We start from the raw sequence: 21,776 nt of genomic DNA, 5'->3' as shown, positions 1-21,776 counted from the left end.
GGTCTGTGAAACTCTGCCTCCAACAAACATATTAAAGAATTAGAAGATAGGGAGTGACACTACCTCACATCTGGAGAATGAGGCAGTATAGATTCTGACTTCTATCTATGAAGAACTGTGTTTGTATAATTGTTTTCCAGTTAATTTTTTTTTTTTTTTTACTGTGGTAAGAACACAACATGAGATCTACTCTCTCACAAAATAAGTGTACGTTGTTGTTAACTGTAGGCACTGTATTTAACAGCAGATCTCTACAATTTATGCATCTGACGTAACTGAAACTTTATACCTGTTGAATAGCAACGCCTCATTCTCCCTCCCCTGAGCCGCTGGCAACCACCAATCTATCCTCTGCTTCTATGAGTTTGACTATTTTAGACACTTCATATAAGTGGAATCATGCAGTATTTGTCCTTCTATGACTGACTTATTTCACTTAGTATAATGTGCTCCAGGATCATCCATATGGTTTCAAATGACAGGATTTTCTTCTTTTTCTAAAGCTAAATAATATTCCATTGTATGAATATACCATGTTTTCTTTATCCATTCATCCATCAATGGACATTTAGGTTGTTTCAATATTCTGGGTATTGTAAATAATGCTGCAGTGAACATGGGAGTGTAGATATCTCTTTGAGATCCTGATTTCCATTCTTTTGGATAAATACTCCAAAATGGGATTGCTGGGTCATATGGCAGTCCTATTTTTTAATCTTTTGAAAAGCCTCAATACTGTTTTCCAAAAATTTTGTACACAATTCAATAGCTTTCCTGTCTATCAGAAATAATGATTTAGAATAGACCGTGGGGAAATGTGCCATATAAAAATAACACCAGTAAAGAGTTTAATACAGATAATATATGTTCAAAACCTAAATAATAATTTTTTTAAAGTTCTTGAAACTTCCGACTTAACAGACTGGATTAGAAAGGAAATACTATGTACCTGGAATTGAAAATATATAACATTGAATAATGTCAATGTTAATCTTTCCAAATGAATGTATAAGTTTAATGCAGATCTGCAAAAAAAATACCTGTTTGCAGAAGGAAAAATAATTAGGGCATTTTCAGGACTGTGTATCAGTATTAGCAAATCCAAGATCATGTGTTTTATATATATATATATATTTTTTTTTTTGGTGTGCAATATTTTTAAATAAAAACAATGAGGTTTTGGGTGTTGAGGAAATACTAAATATTTTACCTTTTATTCATCACACTAGCTGAGAAAACCATTGCAAAAGACCACCTTATAAGATCCCATTTAAATGATATGTCCAAAAAAAGCAAATCTACAGAGACAGAAATTGGGAGAAGACTTCAGGTGGGACTATACCAGAAGAGGGTCACCAGCAGGGGGACCACTTGGAATGAGAGTTGTCCAAATGAGGGAAGATTAGCTGAACAGGGATGTGCAGAGAGAATAGTCTTGGGACTCTGAAATCGAAAGACCCTCCTAGTGAATGCACCTGACTGTGGGAATTGCTCATTGTGGAGTCTGGAGTCTAAGACACACAGGATACAGACCGTGCTTTGCTGATGCTTATTTTCTTTAACAAAAATTTGGACTAAGACAGTCCAGAGCTTCTCTCTGAAGCAGCTGACCAGCTGTGAACTTGGATACATGACTTCTCCTTTCTGTACCTCAATTTCCTCATCTTAAATGGAGATAATATTGCATACCTCTTGGAGCTGTTGTGAAGAATAAACACCTGGTCCAATTCCTGGAAAATAGTAGGTTCTCGGTAAATACTAGTTCTCCCTCATACTCCTTCTAAAATATTATTATTATTATTTTTTAAAGATTTCATTTATTTATTTGACACAGAGAGACAGCAAGAGAGGGAACACAAGCAGGGGGAGTGGGAGAGGGAGAAGCAGGCTTCCCGCTGAGCAGGGAGCCCGATGTGGGACTCGATCCCAGGACCCTGGGATCATGACCTGAGCCGAAGGCAGACGCTTAACGACTGAGCCACCCAGGCGCCCTCCTTCTAAAATATTATTTTAGAGAGAATGCCAGAGAGCAGAAAAATGTGGAGCTCTTCTGGTCACATTTCCCATGTGGCTGGAGAGGGCTTGCGGGACTCAGTATCTGTATCTGGTGGGACGCAAATATGCATCTCTGACCTAGCTTCAAACCTGTATACTCAGCTGCCTACTCAGCATCAGTTATGTGTCTCACAGGCACATCACACCCAGAACTCATTATCTCCCACCCTTCCAACTTGCTGATCCTCAAGGCTATGATCCGTATTCAGTAAATAGCACTGGCGTCCACCTAGCTGTTCAAGCCTGAAGACCTGGACTTGTTCTTGACTCTCTCTTTTTCCTCAAATGTCAGGCTCTGTCTTCACTGCCTCCTCCTTAGCACTGATCACAGTCTTCTCCTGATTTGAGTGAAGAAATAGCTTCCCAGTTAGTTGCCTTGAATCAGCGTTTTACTTCTTTGAGTCCTTCCTCCACATTCTGTCCGAGATTCATTCCTTTGCTTAAGACCTTAAGTGGCTTCCCACAGAGCCCTTAGGAAAGAACTCCCGACACAGCTGGTAAGGCTCTCCAATATCCAGACCCACCAGGCACATGTCAGGTCCCTGGTATGAGCTCCAGTCATTGGTGCAGTTCCTGGAGATTGGGATTTGAGTACAAGTGGTTTATTTGGGAGGTAGTCTCAGGAAGCTGTGGTAGGAAGATGGAGGGATGAGGAGGGAAGAAAAAGAAGCCTGTTCAGAGTGCCTTAGTGAACAGGCTATTGGGAGATGGGTCACGGGCTCAGCCTCACTGGGGAACCCTGGGAGACAGTATATGCCATAGCCTGAATTGTGTTTCATATGTTGAAGCCTAACCCTCAATATGACTTGGAGATAGGGAAATAAGGAGATAATTAAAAATCAAGGAGGACCTAAAATGAGATTGTAAAGGTGGGGCCTCGATACAGTAGGATTCGTGTATTTATAGGAAGTGACACCAGGGAGCTCCCCTGAATTCTTTCTTTCTCTTTCTGAGAGAGTACATAGAGAAGAGTGCTATGGTGGCCACCCACAAGCCAGGAGGAGAGGCTTCACCAGAAACCACCCATACTGGCCTCCTGATCTCAGCCATCCAGCCTCTGGAACTGTGAGAAAATACACTTCTGTTGTTTAAGCCACTCAGTGGATGGCATTTTGTTATGGCAGCCCAGGCTAAGACGGCGTAGAACACCCCCAGAGCTGTCCCACCCACAAGGTGAGGAAGCTGGGTGGTTAAGTCTCCATTCTCCCTCTCCATTGGTTGAGGACTGTTCCTGAGGACATTGACTGCCTGGCACTGTTGGCCTGCACCATGCGAGGGCTGGGCATGCTCCTGCCGGCTGTGGGCCAGAGAAGTCTTCACTCAGCCCAAGAGTCTCTTGCAGGAAGAAGCCTTCGGCTTGCCTGGTGAAAGCTGAGGGGATGTGAGCAGGGCAGTGGTGTCCACCCCAGCTCCCTCTTTACCTTCCTTCTGTAGCTCTGCTTACTCTCGTAATGACTCATTCAGCTAATGTGTTAGCTCTGTAAGGTTAGAGACAATATCTCTCTGCTTCAACAGTATACCGCCGATGCCTAGCACAGAGCCTGACGTGTAAGGGGTGCTCAAGAGATATTCAATGAATGTTTGGATAAATGAATAAATGTGATCCTTTTCAGAAAGCAACCCAGGCATGTCATGCTCTGTATTTGACAAATAAATGACATGTGCAGCCTAAAATCTCTAAGTTATTATGACACCTAGATCTCCACATTCACATAAGTCACTGAAATTTCTTTATAGTAGCTGATTAAAAGCCTTACTCGGCTTTCTAAATAAAGCTTAAGGGGTAAATTTTTATCCCTTTGCAACAAATACAGTCCTAACACTGTTTTTCTAGACCCAGGCCTTTCCACATGTTGTGCTGGGGTAGGGAAAGATAAAACATACACAGCCCAGCCTGCACAACAGCAGCTGGGCTCAGCCCCATGACTGTCTGGAGATGGCTCCCAGCTGCCCACAGCTGGAACCCAAACAGGTGGGGCACACAGAGATGAAGGTGGCGTTAGGGAACTCAGACCTTATCCTGTGAGCCTGGGGAGCTGTGGAAGGTTTCCCAGCACAAAAGCAAGACTTCAGAAAGATTAATGAACAGTAATATTTAGGTGGGAATGGAATGGGGAGAGACTGGAGGCTGGGAGACTAGTTGGGAGGGAGGAGCCCTGAGACAACATGGCTGACAGAAACTTATGGGCTGTGTGACACTTTCCATAGTAGGTCAGTGGACTGGTCAGAGACAGAAGAATCACTGCAGGGAATGAATCAAAGTATAAACAGTATGCAAATGTAGTTTAGGTTTTAATCTAACTCCCTTACAAGCCCTCTTCTGTTACTTTATCTTTGAAGTTATTTCCTAAGGCACCAAAGAGGTATTTGTAAAAAAATAAAAAATAAAGGGAGAAGCCAGTCACAAAAGTTCCCTGTAAATAATCAAGAATGTAAGTTCTCACAGCTGTGTAACTTGAAAAGGGAGGTTAAATGGCATTCAGTTTTGTGTGTTCATGGGGTGATGCTTGAATGTTGCATGCATACAGCGCATGACTTTCTCTGAAACTAAGAAGCTTTGTGTTTCCCTTAAATCTTTGCTTAAGTTGAAAATATTCCTTTTCACATGTTCTGTATCTTGACTCTAGTGGTGATTACATGATGATATTCATTTATCAAAACTTCTCAAACCCTACATTTAAAACTGGTGACTTTGTATGCCTCAATAAAGCTGATTTTTAAAAATTGAATAAAGGTCAAATCTATCCAGAGATGAATGAATCCAGACAAATAAAAATGCATATGTGTGGTTGCACTTATATAAAACTCTCAAAAATGCAAACTAATCAATAGTGACAGAAAACAGATCAGTGGTTGCTTCATTGAGGCTGGTGTTTTATATTGTGCTATCTATACATAGTGCTATCTATACATACATATATGGCACTATGAGGTTGAGAGACTTTCAGTTAAATATAGCTGAGTTTATCTCCTCCTGTGGAAACATTATTAAATAGGGAGAGGTGGGGCGGGATAGGGTTGGAGGGAGTATAAATCCACAAAGACAGAAAATTGGAAAGGAGATGTGAGCAAATGAGAAATTTCAGAAAAAGAAATTGAAAGGTGGAAAATGAGTGGAGGAGCAAAATGTGATTTAGAGCAGAGGAAGCTGCTATTGAGAGTCCACAGAGGATGCAGGACTTGAGGTGGTACCAGGTACACTGAAGGTAAGTGAGGTGTAGGGATTGGTTGAAGTTTTTATGTAGATATTAAAGCCCTTTTCCCCATCCTTTGATATCAGGGAGCTACCTTCCACAGGCAACAGGAAGCATGTTCTCTGGAGATAATGAGCAAGAGAGACCCAGACAGACTCAGGGACATGAGACATATCTGGGTGAGGTGGGGTTAGGTTAATGGCAGGAGACTGAAACATGCTGATCATGGGGAAGTTCAAGTAATAAAGAGTGGAACCCCCAGCCTTCTTTCTTAGATCTCCTCCCACAAAGACCTTTCTTCCAAATAGCCACCAGGCATATGTCCCCTAGGTAGGAGACTGGAGGCTGCTTCTCTAAAGACAAAACACCTGCACATACTGACATTTGAAGGATCCACTGGGGGAAAGCTCTAAAGGGAATTCCAGCTGACAGCTGTGCCATAGGCCTAGGAAGTAATTAGCCTGAATGGAGCAGGAGAACTTGAGATTTCTGAGGGGGAGAGTGCCAGGAAAAAAAATGGAACAGAAAGATTATTTGATATATTTTAGTGTCTGGAAAATAATAACAATAGGTGTGTTTGACAAGTCCAATCAAGCATTTGAATAGATTCATAGGAAACTTTGCAACTGAAAATAACAAGATGATTGTTAACTCCTGGAAAAACAAAAATGTGTTCGAGAAAGGAAACATAATCATAGTAATTACCTGCATCATCAGTGTAATATTTGCATGCTTTTTTGTTATATAAGAAGTGACTGATGATTTAACCCAAAATTGGGAGGATGGGGGGAGAGTAAGTGAGATCAGAAGTTGTAAGAGAACTAAATTCTCATTGATTAGAACAAGAAATTAGTTTATGTTAAAAGTGATATTTCAAATTAGTGAGAAAGAAATGTCTATTTAATAAACAGTGTTGGAATTTCCCAATGCAATTTATTAAAAGCAATATTGGACTCCTGTGTTAATATAAAATCCAGATGAAAATGAATTAATAAACATTAAAAAATAAGGGTTCTTAAAATAACTTCAGAGTAGGGAAAATATCTAAGCAGGAGGCAAACTGCAAAAGCCATAAAGACAAATGATGGATAGATTTGACCTCGAAAAAACAAAAAATAGAGGAGTGAATGACAAGGATCACCACAAATTAAACAGAAGCAACAAACCTGGAAGAAAATATGTGAAACATATTTAAGAGAGAAAGGATTAATAAAAATTTACACATATAATTTTTAGTAGTTCTGTGTTGTTCTTTTTCAAATCTATTTGATCAGTTTTTAAATACCTTGCTGCTGCTGCTGCTGCTTCTTCTTCTTCTTCTTCTTCTTCTTCTTCTTCTTCTTCTTCTTCTTCTTTTAGTTTCAGAGGTAGAATTTAGTAATTAATCAGTTGTATATAACACCCAGTGTTCATTACATTGAGTGCCCTCCTTAATGCCCATCATGCAGTTACCCCATCCCCCCACCTCCCCTCCAGCAACCCTCAGTTTGTTTCCTAGAGTTAAGAGTTTCTGATTTCGTCTTATTTTTCCTTCCCTTCCCTTACCCTATGTTCTTCTGTTTTGTTTCTTCACTTCCACGTATGAGTGAAATCATATGTAAAATATCTTGCTTCTTAATTATACTTTTGATGTTCTTATTTCTTTAAATATATCAAAGGAACTTATTTTATATTCTGAATCTGATAGTTCTAATCCTATCTGCAGTCTCTGCAGTTCTGACTCTGGTATATTTCATTGCTTCTGCCAATTCTTGCTCATGGCAGCTTGTTCCATGTCGGTGGTATTTTGATTGTGAATTCATGTTCATTGAAACCTTATATGGGTGAACTTTTTGAAAGATGGTTTAAGGTTTTTTTTTTTTTTCCTGGACGTTTGCATTTACTAACCTAATGCCTGAGAGCATTAACTAACCCAGAGCCACTTTTAACAATATTAAGTATGATGAGGTTTTCTTGCGCTACATAGGAATGTAGGTTCTGGTTCCCACCCTGCCTGAGGGTTGAGCTTGTAGTTGGCAATTCTCAAGGAAGACATTTTTCCCTCCTTCACTTCCCACTACTGTGTAAGTCTTGCAAATCTGATCATGTCACTTCCCCTGCTTAAAACACCATAGATCAACTCATTTCTTGGGTCTTAGCTTAAACATTACTTCCTTATGATTGCCTCCTCTAATTGCCTGCTCCCAAACTAGATCAGGTCCCCAATTCATGCTCTTAGAGCACCTTCTACTTCTCTCCGTAGACATTCACAACAATTGTAATTGATTATTTGTGTAATATTTCAATGAAATAGTAAACTTCTTCATTACTGGCTATAAACTATGTTGTTGGGGACCATGTCAATCATCTTCACTGCTGTATCTTCAACATCTAACTTAGGGTCTGGTGTGTATTTGTTGAATAAATAAAAAATAAACAAATTTACAGTTTGGGGAATATTACATAGTGTAGCAAATGTAGTTCCCAGCTCTGTCATGTTCTAGCCCTATAAATATCTCTCTCAGTTGCTCACTTATAAAATAGAATTGGTAACACTTACCTCATGGGATTTTTGTACGTGTTACAAATGATGTATCTAAAGAACTACAAAATTGGGGCGCCTGGGTGGCTCAGTCCTTAAGCGTCTGCCTTCAGCTCAGGTCATGATCCCAGGGTCCTGGGATTGAGCCCCGCATCGGGCTCCCTGTCCACGGGAAGCCTGCTTCTCCCTCTCCTACTCCCCTTGCTTGTGTTCCCTCTCTCACTGTGTGTCTCTCTGTCAAATAAATAAAATCTTAAAAAAAAACAACTACAAAATGGCTCTTGGCAATGATAGATCCTCGATAAGTGGTAGCTTTTATTATTACTTGCCAGCTATTCCTAAGTTCTAGGGAATTGTGCCAACCAATTATTTTGAGCATACTCATATAGCCACTTCAAATAGGGAGTAATGTGAAGAGCTTTTAGCCCACAGTGAATCACTGCATCAATATGATAATTAATGGATTATTCCAGAAATTGGATTTCAAGATAATATAGACTTAAAACTCAATAATATTGCTTTCAAAAATAAGTCAGCATGATGGTTTCATGGGTGCATACATATGTCAAAATTTATTAAGTTGTACACTTTATTATTTTTTTTAAGATTTTATTTATTTGAGAGAGACAGCACACAAGCAGGGAGAGGGGCAGAGGGAGGGGAGAAGCAGTCTCCCCGCCGAGCAGGGAGCCCAACTGGGGCTCGATCCCAGGACCCTGAGATCATGGCCTGAGCTGAAGACAGATGCTTAACTGAGCCATCCAGGTGTCCCTAAGTTGTGCACTTTAAATATGTTCAGTTCATTATATGTCAATTATCCCACAATAGGACTGTTTTTTAAATAAAGAAAAAAATTAAGCCATCAACAATGAGTGGAATGAAATGCATGTAATAGCTCTATTATTTAGGATGAAGTTTGATTCATTTCATTGTTTTTTTTAACCAAGAATCTATTTTTTTGGCTTCAATTTAAGAACAATTTAATTGTTTCTCACATAGTCTTTTTTTTTTCCATTGAGGTTTGCATGCACTACAGTTTGACAAATGTCAGTGCCCTCACTGCTGAAACTCCACTCCTCAAATGTAAATATTTGCTGAAGGTTAATCTTACTTTAACAGATTAACCTTCAAAAGGAAATTTATTTCTGTTTTAGAATGAACTGTTTTTAAAATATTTATATTTATAACGATGCCTTGCAAAATATGCATAATGCCACTTTTTTTTTAAGCTGGCATCCTTCACAGATCTGACTGATGAACTTGGGCCTCTTTCTGAAGAGTGACTAGTTAAGTATACAGTTAATGATTCATAAGTATCCACACATTCGACAGTCTGTATTTCTGCTACTGTTAAGGCAACAACAATCGGTATATCATTTGCTTATTAACATCCATCCAGTACACCCTAACTTGGTGTTAGTGGTGTTATTGGAAGACCTGTGGACAAAACCCCAGGGCCTAGATCTGAAAGGTGAGCAAGAACAGGTGTGGGTCAGCTAGGAGGTGATGCTTCTGTGAATTTGGTGAACAACTATGAGATAGAGTGTCTTGGTTTGTGTTTCCCCAAAAGCAGATCCTGAGATAAGAATGTGGGACGCAGGTAGTTTATTTAGGAAGTGATCTCAGGAAGCACAAATGAGGAAGTGGGGGAAGTGGTTGGGAAAGGGAGAAATGCCAGTAAAGGGTGATGAATGAATGAGTTACTGCTGTGTAAAGCTGGGGCACAATCTCACTAGGGACCCTCTGAGGAGTCATTTGAATAAGCTCCAAAATTATCCCACCGACAGATAGGTTAAGCTGGAGTATTTATCTGCAGATTCATATCCTCACTGTCTGAAGGATGCCCTGGAAAGTGGGGGCATTAATTACACACACACACACACATGCACACACACACACACACACACACACGTGGACTGAGCAAGCTCCTGCTGGCTAAAGAAAGTCCTCAGACAGATATACCAAAGAGATGCCACCCATTGAGATAGAAAGCTGGCTGTGTGCATGGAAACTGCCCATCCCAGAGATGGGGGACTATGAGCTGGGACATCAGCATCATCTGCTACACAGAGGCTTTGGGATCTTGAAGTGATAGAATAGCAACATTAGGTGTTAATGAATGTGTAGCAGCATGGTTAAAGCCACGGGTTTATAAATTCTGGAGGAGAAATTTCCCTTTACCACTTTTCCAGAGTGAAATAAAATTGAGGAAATGCACAATTATCTGGTCAATTCAGTAGACTTTTCAGTTGTTTTGTATCCTGTAGATAGGTGGTTCAGCAGCATTAGCGTCACCTGGAAATCTGTTAGGAATGCAAATTCCCAGGCCCCACCCCAACTCTATTAAATCAGAAACTCTGGACACGGGACCCAGAAATCTGTGACAAGCCCCATAGGTGATCCTAATACACACTCAGCTTGGGGAGCTTCAGCTGGACGTAAAACACTGTCCTGAGAGACTTAACTCTTGTCTCACAGGGTTGTGGACTGAGTGTGGAGGGAACCATCTGGTGTCTGATCTTAGTTGGGTGTGAAAATGGACAAATTATGTGATCTTTGTGGGTCTTTTCCAATATATAAAATGAGAAGTTTGGACTAGTATACTGGAGTTTCAAAAAAAATTTTTAAGCAGAGGAATACTTTCTTCCAAAGAAATTTTATTTGAAACATTAGTATATGAGACATGAAAACAGAGCTCCTTTTTTTTTTTTTTTTTTTTTTTAGATGTTATTTATTTGAGAGAGAGAGCAGGAGAGAGAAGGAGCAGGGGAAGGGGCAGAAGGGGAGGGAGAAGTAGTCTCCGCTGAACAGGGAGCCCTATGTGGGGCACGATCACGGGACTCCCAGATCATGACCTGAGCCAAAGGGAGATGCTTAACTAACTGAGCCACCCAGGCACACAGAGCTCCTTGATTGGGATATTATCCCAGGATCCTGTCTTCTCAATTTCCCTATGGTGGCTTCCTAAGCATCACTATGGACCTTTGGGGTTCTAAGAAGTGTAGTTTGAGAACAACAGCAACAAGAAGACCTTCAAGGGCCCTCTACAATATGATCTAAGACATCAGGCAGACTTAACCACAGTTTACCTGCTGATGATAGCTCTGAGATAGACCTGTGATCACAAACCTTGGATTCAAAGCCTGGCTGAACTGCTACTAGCAGGGTGACCATGAGCAAGTCTCGAAGCTCCCATGGCTTCCAGGGCATCCTCATTTCTAACCTGAAGTTAACGCTAATTCTTGTTATATCTGCCATACAGGGCTGTTGACAGGAGCAAATGAAATCATGTATAAGTTGCTAAATCCTGTCTAATTGGAAGGGATTATTATGGGAGAAATTATCCTTCCAGGTAGTTTTCCTTTGTAACTGGTGCCAAAGATAAGTAGAGACAGAGAGTGTAGATAGTGAAATAGTCTGTAGTGTTTCCTTTATCTTCGAGGGATGCAAATGTAATTTTCCTTTTTAATTAAAACCTGTTTACCAGGAAGTGTCATTTTAAATAAAATGATGCTTAAGCAGAGACTTGATTTAACCTGTTGACTCATTCTATGAAGCTTATAAAAATAATGTTTGGGGTAATACTATCTAAAGAGATAATTAGGGGCACCTGAGTGACTCAGTCAGTTAAGCATCTGCCTTCGGCTTAGGTCATGATTTCAGGGTCCTGGGATCGAGTCCTGCATCAGGCTCTCTGCTCAGCAGGGAGCCTGTTTCTCCCTCTCCCTCTGCCTGCCACTCCCCTTGCTTGTGCTCTCTCTCTCTCTCTGTGTCAAATAAATAAATAAAATCTTTTAAAAATAAATAAATAAAGAGATAATTAGTGTTTCTTAACAATTTACTGCCCACATACTAATAGGGAGAGCCAATTTTGGAATATGTTGACTTAGCATTTGTAGCTGCTTGCACATTCAGAAAAATTTTAGTGCATCATTACCTCATATTTATTTGGCTTTTTTTTTTTTTAATCATCAGACAGGTGTTCCAGGAGAGATTCATGCATCCACCACAGAAATGCCTGAGATATACCAGGTAGCATGTTTTATGGCTGTGTTTTGTCATCAGTGAAGTCGTGAATAATTTCTTATGGAACTTTTGGAAGATTATCTACTAGTAATATCAAATATAGTTCCTGGGGTTAGAAGGTAGTCTGATTTAAGACCTATTTTTTTTTTTTCCTAAACCTTCAGGGTGGCAGGTCAGGATGCTATCTGAAAACTGTCATCATAAGAAACAAATATCTGCCAATAACTCTGTATAGCCACTTTGAAGGCTGCTATCACATGGACCTACCAACATTTTCTAAGTGTGTCTCACTTTGTACTTCCTTCACATTTTTCCCATTACTTGGATTTTCAGCCTCACATTTTTATACACCAATCAGAACACCCTGAGAAGGAATCAACGTGGACTGGATGAGGATATGCTCACAACCACCCCATATTTGGATGGAGGGGCTATCAGCATCTCTGCACCTTCGAGCCGGAGAAGCAGCGGTGGGGCAAGGCTCCTGCACATGTGCTTGTTCACTTCTTGAACAAAGAGACATGCAGTACTGACTACTGATCAGGCACAGTGCTGGGCACAGTGAGCAGAGCAAACAGGACTTTGCTGGGATCCGCAGGTTACTGAGGAGTCAGGCAGGCAGGAATGGAGTGGGAAGCCAAGGAGACATGAAGAGGAGCAGAGAGTGTTTCAAGCAGAGAGAAGAGTATATAGAAAGGCCCAGAAGAGAGAGCATGGTGTTTTCTGAAGACTGAAGAAAAGTCCACAATGGCTAAACCATAGGGAGTCACATGGATAGTGAGATGAGCTAGTGGCAGGTCAAGGAAGATCTTGTCAGCCTGGGCCTCCTTCTCCTCATTTGTGTAACAATAGGACTGGTGCAGAGCAGTGCTTCTCAAACTGTCCTGTGGAACCAAGGGGGTTCCACCCAGGAACCTCAGAGGGCCTTGGGGTGGAAGGGAATGGCTCTGGGCTCCAGCTTTTGTTTCAGTAAGAGCAGCTTCATTCATATCCATTTCAAATATTGGAGATCCAATAGTGTTAGAAAATAGGGTTCCATGGATTAAAAAGTGATTGAAAACTACCAAGTCCCCTCTAGGTCTGACGTCTTTGGATAATAGGATTCTGTGCTGCCCCCCTTGAGAGAAGGCTATCCAGGTTACTAGGGGTGTGAGCGTATTGTCTCCTGAGGAGTGGCCCATTCCTTACTGAAAACACACAGGATTGTGGTGTGGGCAAAAGGTTCTGGGACTTCCTGTTGACTTTTTCACAGAACTTTCCAAAACAGTCCCTGAAATTTCCACTTTCCCATCTTGACTGACGTCTCTTTATGTTGGCAGGTCAGAGGAACCTTCCAGCAAGCCTCTTATCTGCCTTCCTAAGGAGCCAGTGTGTTGTAATGCTGGGTCCCCCTCAGGCTACACCCACACAAGGATACATCCACCTACATGTGAAAGAGCGTGAGCCCGAGAATGAGGACCAACCTCTCCTAAAATGAGAACTCATTCCCTGTCTTACCCATAAGTGGCACTGTAAGTACTGGTTGAATTGTCTGCTTTCTTTTTCTTCCAGACTCTTGTCCTTTAGACTTTGACTCTGTAGACCAGCATAACCCATTTTAGCTTCTCACTTACCTGAGTCCCCTGGACTTGGCTTCTTGCCTTCAAGTCCAGGCTGAGGCTCTGAAAGTCAACCTTTGCTCACACATCCATGGAATCTCTGCACTATCCCTGCCCAGCCAGATTGGGGTCCCCGCTCCTCTGAAGCAGAGCAGCCTGGCCCTCTGCTCAAACCCTGAGAGACGGTGGTCACAATTTAAGGAATCTGTTTGGATACTCACTGACGGCTCCTGCCAGCACCCCCCCTCCACCCCTCCCAGCTGGAGCCATGAGAAGCCACCCACCAGGAGACTCAGACTTCTGCATTCCTCCAGTCAATCTTGACTGAGCAGTGCTTCTTCAAGTTTAATGTGCAGACAAATCATCTGGGAATCAGACCAAAGTGGATATCTGATATTTGGGTCTGGAGTGGGGTCAGAGAGCCTACATTTCTAAGAAGTTCCCAAGTCATGTCAGTGGTTCATGAGCTTCACTTTGAGCAGTAAAATGAGAACATGTAGACTAGTGACCTCAGCCTCACCTGGAGATAGGACCTGGAATGCAATGTTTTCCCCCATTTATTAGCAAACAGTTATCAAACACTCTCTCTCTTTGTAGTCCTTGCTGTGCTGCTAAGATCCTTTCTTTGCTTTCAAGGATAGAAGAAAAACCTATATATTTGGGGCCTCTATACGTTATAAAGCTTCATTCTCACAACGTCCCTGTACGATTCCTGTCTTATACCTGAGGAACCTGCATCTCAGAGACGTTAAGTAGCTTGGCAAAGGTTTTGCTAATGGGAAATGACAGCCCGGATTCCAGCTTACTTCTCTGGCTCTGAGCTTCATGCTTTCTGGGATATCTCAACCATCTCTTCCTTAATTTTCTTGTGTTGTCAAAATCCATACAGTTCGGCTTCTGCCTCAGCTTCCTTGCCTAACACTTTAGTTTCTGGCTTTCTGGCTTAGGCTGAGCCCTGCTCCAAACCCCAGCCAGCTTGGCTGGTGATCACACATCCAGCTCTTCCCAGTCCCTCCTCACCCACCCATCTCCTCATTGGGATTCGGCTACAGATAGTCCAGTTGCCTGGAAACACAAAGCATTGCTCCATGTTGCAAAACAGCTTCTAGGAACTAGAATGTTTCCTTTCCTCTATAACTCACCCTCATGGTGCTTTGAAGTTTCACACTCAGCATCAAGCACTTCAGAAAGTAAATAAGCTACAAAATAGACACGGTGAAGAAAGGAGAAAGTGGCATGAATTTATGCAAATTTCATTCTCTGACCTCTTAAGCCCAGAGCTGTATTCCTAATGGTCCAGGCATCCTTCTAGGGACAGATGTAGCAGCTAGTAGAGCTCATGATTTGACTTGTCCCAAACCCTATCTCTGCTTTGCTGAGGCTTTGGGGTGAGCAGAAAGAGTGGGGCAGAGTCTGGGGGAGTTGTCTGTACGGGATGGATGTTACCTAGACCGCAGAAGCTCTGGCCTGTGGGTCATGACTTTGACTTCTCCTGGGGCTCCCCACTCCCTCCCCACCTGCCCCTCTTAGCCAGGCCAGCTTTAAGCTAGGAGCTGACTTCCTATTGGCTCATTTACTCCCATTTAATTACCCCATGCAGGGGGAGGGAAAATATTTGCTAATTCTTCAACTGCTTCATCTTACTTAGAGTGGCAGAATTGAGCAAGAATTAGAAATTGAAAGGTGTCATGGTCCATTCTCACTGACCGATGCAATGTTTTCTCTCTTTGTTATTCAGGGTAACCCATTCTACCCCAAGACACTATGACTTTCAGTGAAAAATCTTTAACAGAATTTTGTAAACCATTCCCCGTGCTCAGACTGACACTTTCGATAATCATAAACTGGCTTCAGGCAATCTTCTGTCGGCCCTATATCATTTTAAGTGACATCTGTTACTTGTTTGAGTGTTCTCCCCTCCGCCCACATACCCAGCAGATGGCAACTCCTACCCAACCCAAGCCCAAGTTAGTCAGGGGCCTTCTGACCCTCTGACTGCGTGTAGCTGGGTCCTCGATCCATATTCCCGGGTCCTCTTCCCCTCGACACTGTGTGGCCACTTTAACCACACCTCCCGCAGCAGCTCTGTAAGTCCTCAAAACTCCTTCTGCCCTCGCCCCCAATTGGACAAAATGTAAACATGTTCGTGGTCAGCGGTGTGGTAACTTGCGGTTTCCTTTAATTCAAAGTTCGAGTCCCCCCTCAGGGTTTGCCATGGTTTCTGTGCAAGTCCCAGAGTTGCTTTTTGTTTACTCTGAGCATGCAGATGGCAGATGGAGCTTCAGCCGGACTAACCACAGCATCCTGTAGTCAGCATGTAGAGTTTACATGCATCTTGAAAACCTTTGAGTGTTCTTTGGTCTAGTGCCCTAAGAAGTATGCCAAAGTAAAATTTTAAAGCTTTGCATCAATATTTTCCTTTTGGGTCTAGAAATTTTGTGATCAAATGCCATAGCTTTTTTACCTCCAATGGTGACTGTGTAATTTTTGGCAATCATCAGGCATTCTTTGTTGCAAACTCTTTTGAAACCAGTGGCAAATGCTTAGTAGCATTGATAGTACTGACCAAAGATTAGTTTGGAAATTTAATAAAAGGGAAAAATAAATTACTTAATGTTCTAAAACATGACTTAGCTGTATTTTTACCTTCTCTTGAGTCTACGTGCTATTTCTTATCTTAGAAAATTTTAAATGATCTTAGCATAGGATATGTCTGATTACAAACTTTACATGCTGACAGATGAAAGCCTATTTTATTGTTGGTGAATACAAGCAGATAACATGTTTGGCACTCTATTAAAGGTTACTGCCACAACTTGGAAGATACTCTAGGACACTAAATATTTTCTGATCACTCATCAGTTTTTCATTCATTCAACTAATATATAGCTAGTGCTTACTATGTGCCAGAAATTGTTCTGTATTGTAGGTCTTAAAATGATGAAAAAGGTAGACAACATTTCTGCCTATGTGAAGCTCATATCCTAGCGGTGGCTCAAATGTTTGTTAATTGAATAAGTAAATGAATGAATGTGGGTGCAGGGAGGGAGGAGGCTGGGGTTGGGTTGGATGCTTGCTACTTTCTCTCCTCAGATTCCTACTTACCTCCACATCCTAAGCCATGGGCCAGCTCTACCTCAGTCTGAGCCTAGCTCTAGTTTCTAAGTTGGAGCCTTAGACTGACCTAGCTGGCAAATCATATCTCAGGGATTGGGGCATAGCAGCAGGAATTTTCAGACAGGGGTGGTGCTCAAAACCAAGCAGGAAACAAGGTTGGGGTACAGAATTTATCTGGTTCGGATCAGGACCATGATTGGAGGAAGAGACTGGCGGGAGAAGGTCAAAGGGTCAGGGATTCAGGGTTGGGTCTCTGCGTGGCAGAGTAACTAAAGTGCAAAGCAAGGAGTTAAGGAAAGTTCCAGTCTTATGGAAAGGCAAGCATGTTCCTGACAAAGAGTTAGGGACAAGGCTGTAATTTGGTGGGCACGTGGGTGCACACTAAACCCAACCTATATTAGTACTAATTCCAGACTCTTTAAGTGGGGGTCTGAAACATTGATCTGGCAGTCGGGTTAGGGCCGAGACTCATAGAGAATATGGGTTCAAAGAGCAAACCTTGAGAGGAGACAGAGGAGGGTGTGAATCCCAGCTCTGCTACCTTGGGCAAATTGCCTCACCTCTGAGCCCTAGTCTCTTTACTTGTAAAATGGAGTTGGTAACAGCTACTTCACCTGGATGTGGCGAGGATTAAATGACGACTTTGGGAGGACTTTGAGGCTTATTCAAAAAGAAGACAAGTGTTTGAGCAGCTAGGGCTCTCCCTGAGGCCCAAGTGGAGAGGGGGCGATGGTCAGCAGCCCAGCGCTGGTGTGGCTGGCTCTGGGGCCACAGGAGTCATTCAGGTTTGGCAGCTGGAGAGCAATAATAGCCAGTGGGCGTGCTCTCCCCCGGGGTCTGGGGGAGCACTAGGGCGTTGGCTCATGTGTATGTAGTTCTCATATTTGTCACACGCTTGTGTGTATATAGTTCTCGTATTTGCCATGGCTCTGCCAGGAGCTCATAGCTTCTGAGTCTCAAGTCAGTGCATCTCCTTCCTTCAAGCTCAAGCAGTGATGACCAAAAATTGAAAAAACAACAACAACAACAACAAACACAAACACACACATATATGTATAGATAGATATGTATAGATATAGATATGTATAGATATAGATATAGATACAGATATAGATATAGATATATAGGTATCTATCTCCCTGTTGCTGAGTCCAATCCACATACCAACTTTGGACTTAACCTTTCATTCTTCTGCTCAGAAGTCTTTCATTGCTCCTTACTTTTAATTGCATCATCTGCTTAATTTTCTAGGTCTTTTATAATCTGATTTCAAGTTATTAGCCACTCAGCTCCCTTGCTTCCTCACATCCCCCTTCTCTGTCTCACCCAGGCCTGTGCCTCTCAATTACAGGTTCTCCTTTCTTTTGGATGTCTCACCTCCACTTGCTCCTGTTGTTCTTCTCTTAAAAATGCTACTCTGTCTTCCACCTGGCTCAGGTCTCACCTTACCCTTGAAGCCCTTTTTGACTCTTGGAATGCTTAGAGATCTCCATATCCCTGAACTCCTGTGATACTTAATAGTTTAGAATATATCAAGTTTCACAAACTCTAAGATGCCATCGACTGAAGATGCACTATTATTTTATGTACCATTAGGAAGACCCTTCTAATAAAACTGGCAACTATAAAATGTAAGATACATCCTTATTTCGGAAAGGTTAAGCTGTGAAAAAGTTTGTCTTAGGCTCAGTGAAATGCTGTAATTATTTAGTGCTATATATTGTTCATAATTATGATGGACATTACCACTGTTTTATAACTGCCTGTTTATTTTCTGACTCCTCCACTAGAATGTATACTTCATGAAGACAGATTTCATGCCTGGCTTATTCACTGTTGCAGCCCTAACCATCCAGCACAGTGTCTGGTCCTCAATAAATGACCGAATAAATGGACTCCTAACCTGAATGGAAAGTTCCTCAAAGGCAGGGATAAGGTATTATGTGCTTATGTATAGTTATTTTTAAAACTGACATGTAATATACATATAGTAAAGTGCACTAATCTTAAGTGTACAGACTAAAGTCTTTTTATATATGTATATATCTACATTATAACACTGAAATTAAGATATAGAGCATTTTCCTATAGTACTTTTCCCAAGGCTGAGGAAATACAGCTATCCATCAGTATTTATCTATACTCATTGATTGATTAAATGGTCTCCAGCTACCCTTGTATATAGCTCAGTTTCAATTCACTCCTGTTTATCCTGGTTCAATGGTTCTCAAATTCTTTCCTGCATCAGAATCACCTACAAGGCTTGTAGAAACACAGATTACTGGGCCCCACCCCTGGACTTTCTGATTTAGAAGGTCTGTGGTAGAGCCTGAGAACTTGCTTTTCAAACAGGTAATGTTGATGTGGTTCTAGTGAGGTCGGGAGGGAGGGTCTTCCCAAGAGTATTAAATGTCTCCCAAGTCAGGTGCTTATTCTAATCAGGGGTTCTTTACCTTTTCTTTGCGACAGACAGCCTGGGAGGTGTGGTAAAGCACATGTACTCCTAAGAAGAATATTTCTAAATGGAATAAAATAAAAAACCTAGGACTACAAAGCAAAACAATTGTTCAAATTATTTTAAAATTATTTTATAATTGCAATATTTACAGTATCTACAAGTCATCTGTATTGTGATATGAAACATTTGTGGTTTCCATTGGTGGTAAGCTCACACACCTACTCATAACACTACTGTGGTTGTTGCTTACATTTATAACTGAAGGAAATGACAAACTGCAGATAGAAGTTAGTGAAAATAAAGAGCCTCGGTTAGGAATCCTTGCCCTGGTGCTATCTGAAATGAGATGCTCTACCTCTGGCCCTGGGTGAAGATCCAAAGAATTCAAGTCTGTGTCGTTCAGTGTTATTAACTAAATGACTTCTATGTGGAGACACTGTGATAGACGCTCAATATTCAGAGAGGAGTAAGCCACTTTCTCCTTCCTTATTCACAAATGTCCCATTTGGGTGAGGGAAGATCAAAATATAAGCTGATAATTAAAGTGGAGTGTGATATATGCAGAAAGGGAAGTATGCACAAAGCACAGAAGAAAAGAATGGAACGATACATGCAGGAGCATGAGAAATGGGGGTAAGAGCTCTGTTAATTAGAACTCAGTTGAATGGAAGGTGTGGCAGTAGACTATGACACTGGTGGTCCCCAATGAAACAGTCCTCCAGATCCTCAGGCTCCCCCATATTGACTCTGAACTTGGCCACAAAACTTACTTTGGCTGAAGGAACAATAGCCAATGTGACACGAATGTTTGCATGAATGCTTGCTTGCTTCTTGTAATGTTTGGGCTTCCGCTGCCATGGAAGGATTCTGGGCTTAGATTACTGAATGAGGAGAGGTCATGTGGACCACAGCCCTGGAGAAGGAGAGGCCACCTTCAATGTTTCAGCCTCAGCTGAGCACTCGGCTGAATGCAGCGGTGTAAGGAACCCCAGTCAGGGAGTGAGAAGCAGCAGAACCACCAACCCACAGAATCATGAGAAATAATAAATTGTTTTCACCACTGTGTTTTAAAGTGGTTTGCTACACACGAATAGGTAACTCAAACAGTCGTTTTTATCTCTTTACAATTTTTCCTCTCCTATTTGGCTTTTTAAAATGCAGAGGGCAAAACACCCTGTGAAATATGCCAATGCAGAGATTCTTCTGCAAAAAAATAAGCACGATTTCCAGAGAAGCTTCCAGTGTTTCATACATTTAAATCTTTTAAGATCTATGGCTAGAAAACAGATCTAATCATGACGCTAGTAAATTGAATTGCTGATCTTCAGAGAATGATTACTTTAAAATCATAAACTCCTAAAACCTGGAATTTTCAGCAGGAAGAGATCTTGGGATCTCTGCACCCTAACCTCTTAACTTCATTTTATTTTTAAGTTTATTTATCTTTTTTAGTAATCTCTACACCCAGCGTGGGGCTAAAACTCATGACCCTGAGATCAAGAGTCACATGCTCTTCTGACTAAGCCAGCCAGGCATCCCCTAACCTCTTAATTTTAGAGGTAAGGACACCAAGGTGTGAGAGGTTAAAGCTACAGAGTATTTTGTTAGTAGGGTCCAGAGGGGAAACCAAATCTTCTGACTTCTGATACAGTGTCTTCTAGTAAGTAAGAAATAGCAATTTGTGGATTATCACTTCCATTATTTTATTTTTGCAGTAGGCAAAGTGGATATTTTTATCCTTTCTAATTTTGTGGGTGAGTTAGATTAAAAAAGACCTGCTTATTTCACATAACTCATAACACCAGGACTAGACTGTGGGTCTTATGTCCCCTGGGCCAGGGCTTTTTCATTATATCAGGCTGCCTGTGATGTTCAGCATAAAACACAAGGAAATAAACTAATATATTTTTGAAAGAGAATCAGCAGTAGACATCTGGTTCATCTCTGAATTTTTTATAGCCGTGTACCATGTACATAATGTGTCACTCAATAAATATTTGTAATATGAAATGAATACATGAATGAATAACTGAATAAACAAGGGATAGGACGAGATTATGTTTTATTTTTACCAGGCATTCCATTCTTGAAGTGTATGGTTAATCAAGATTCCTCTGTACCTGAAAAGGAATAGGGGATAAAAATGCCACTCAGTAGTAATGACAACATTTTGTAATTACTATGCTTCAAAAGCAGAGTGATGAATACAAAGGCAAGGTCTATCCATATGTGTCTCCTATCCTGTATGTAGTAACTCAAAAGTTATTTGCCCCTTCTTCCAAGGGGGAAACTGAGGTAGAGAAAGTGACTCAGGCAGCCTTGAGCAGCCTTGTCCTGTAGAAATATAATGAGAACCACATATTTAATTTAAAATGCTCTGGCAGCCACACTAAAAAAAGTAAAAAGAAACAGATGAAATTAATTTTGATAATATATTGTACTTAATTCAGTATGTCCAAAATACTACCTTTCAACATGTAATCAATACAAAAATTGTTGATGAGATATTTTACTTTTCTTTTCTTTTTTTTTTAGTGGGTATTTTACACTCATAGTACATCTCAATCCAGACTAGCCACACTTCCAGTGCTCAATAGCCACATGTGGCTAGTGGCTACCATTTTGGAGAGCACATAGGACACAATAATTCTGTAAAGAGAAGTTAACAGTAATTACAGCCCAGAGGAAGTAGTAGTGTTTTAAGGAATACTTGAGGAAATTGCCCTGCATAACCCAGACCACAGTACCTCGAAGGCAGATTCTGCTACGCCCTGGGAAGTCAGCTCCAGAGTTTTGACAGCCTTTTG

The 21,776-nt window shown here is 41.3% G+C and overlaps 1 long non-coding RNA gene across 2 annotated transcripts in view; it reads left to right on the top strand.

The window, feature by feature from the left end:
* LOC144379452 (uncharacterized) overlaps positions 1-21,558 on the top strand; it is a 28,267-nt gene extending 6,709 nt beyond the window's left edge. The window contains exons 2-5 of one of the 2 annotated variants that reach the window (XR_013442503.1): positions 11,746-12,266; positions 13,116-13,307; positions 18,302-18,447; positions 21,505-21,558. This is a non-coding gene — a long non-coding RNA (uncharacterized LOC144379452). The remainder of the gene's footprint in view (positions 1-11,745; positions 12,267-13,115; positions 13,308-18,301; positions 18,448-21,504) is intronic. The other variant, XR_013442504.1, reaches the window with a different exon arrangement.
* Positions 21,559-21,776: the final 218 nt, after the last annotated feature.

The sequence above is a fragment of the Halichoerus grypus genome, chromosome 11 (genome assembly GCF_964656455.1).
Source record: "Halichoerus grypus chromosome 11, mHalGry1.hap1.1, whole genome shotgun sequence".
Lineage (NCBI taxonomy): Eukaryota > Metazoa > Chordata > Mammalia > Carnivora > Phocidae > Halichoerus > Halichoerus grypus.
Note: the sequence above shows the minus strand (reverse complement) of the source record. Positions and strands in the feature narration are given on the sequence as shown.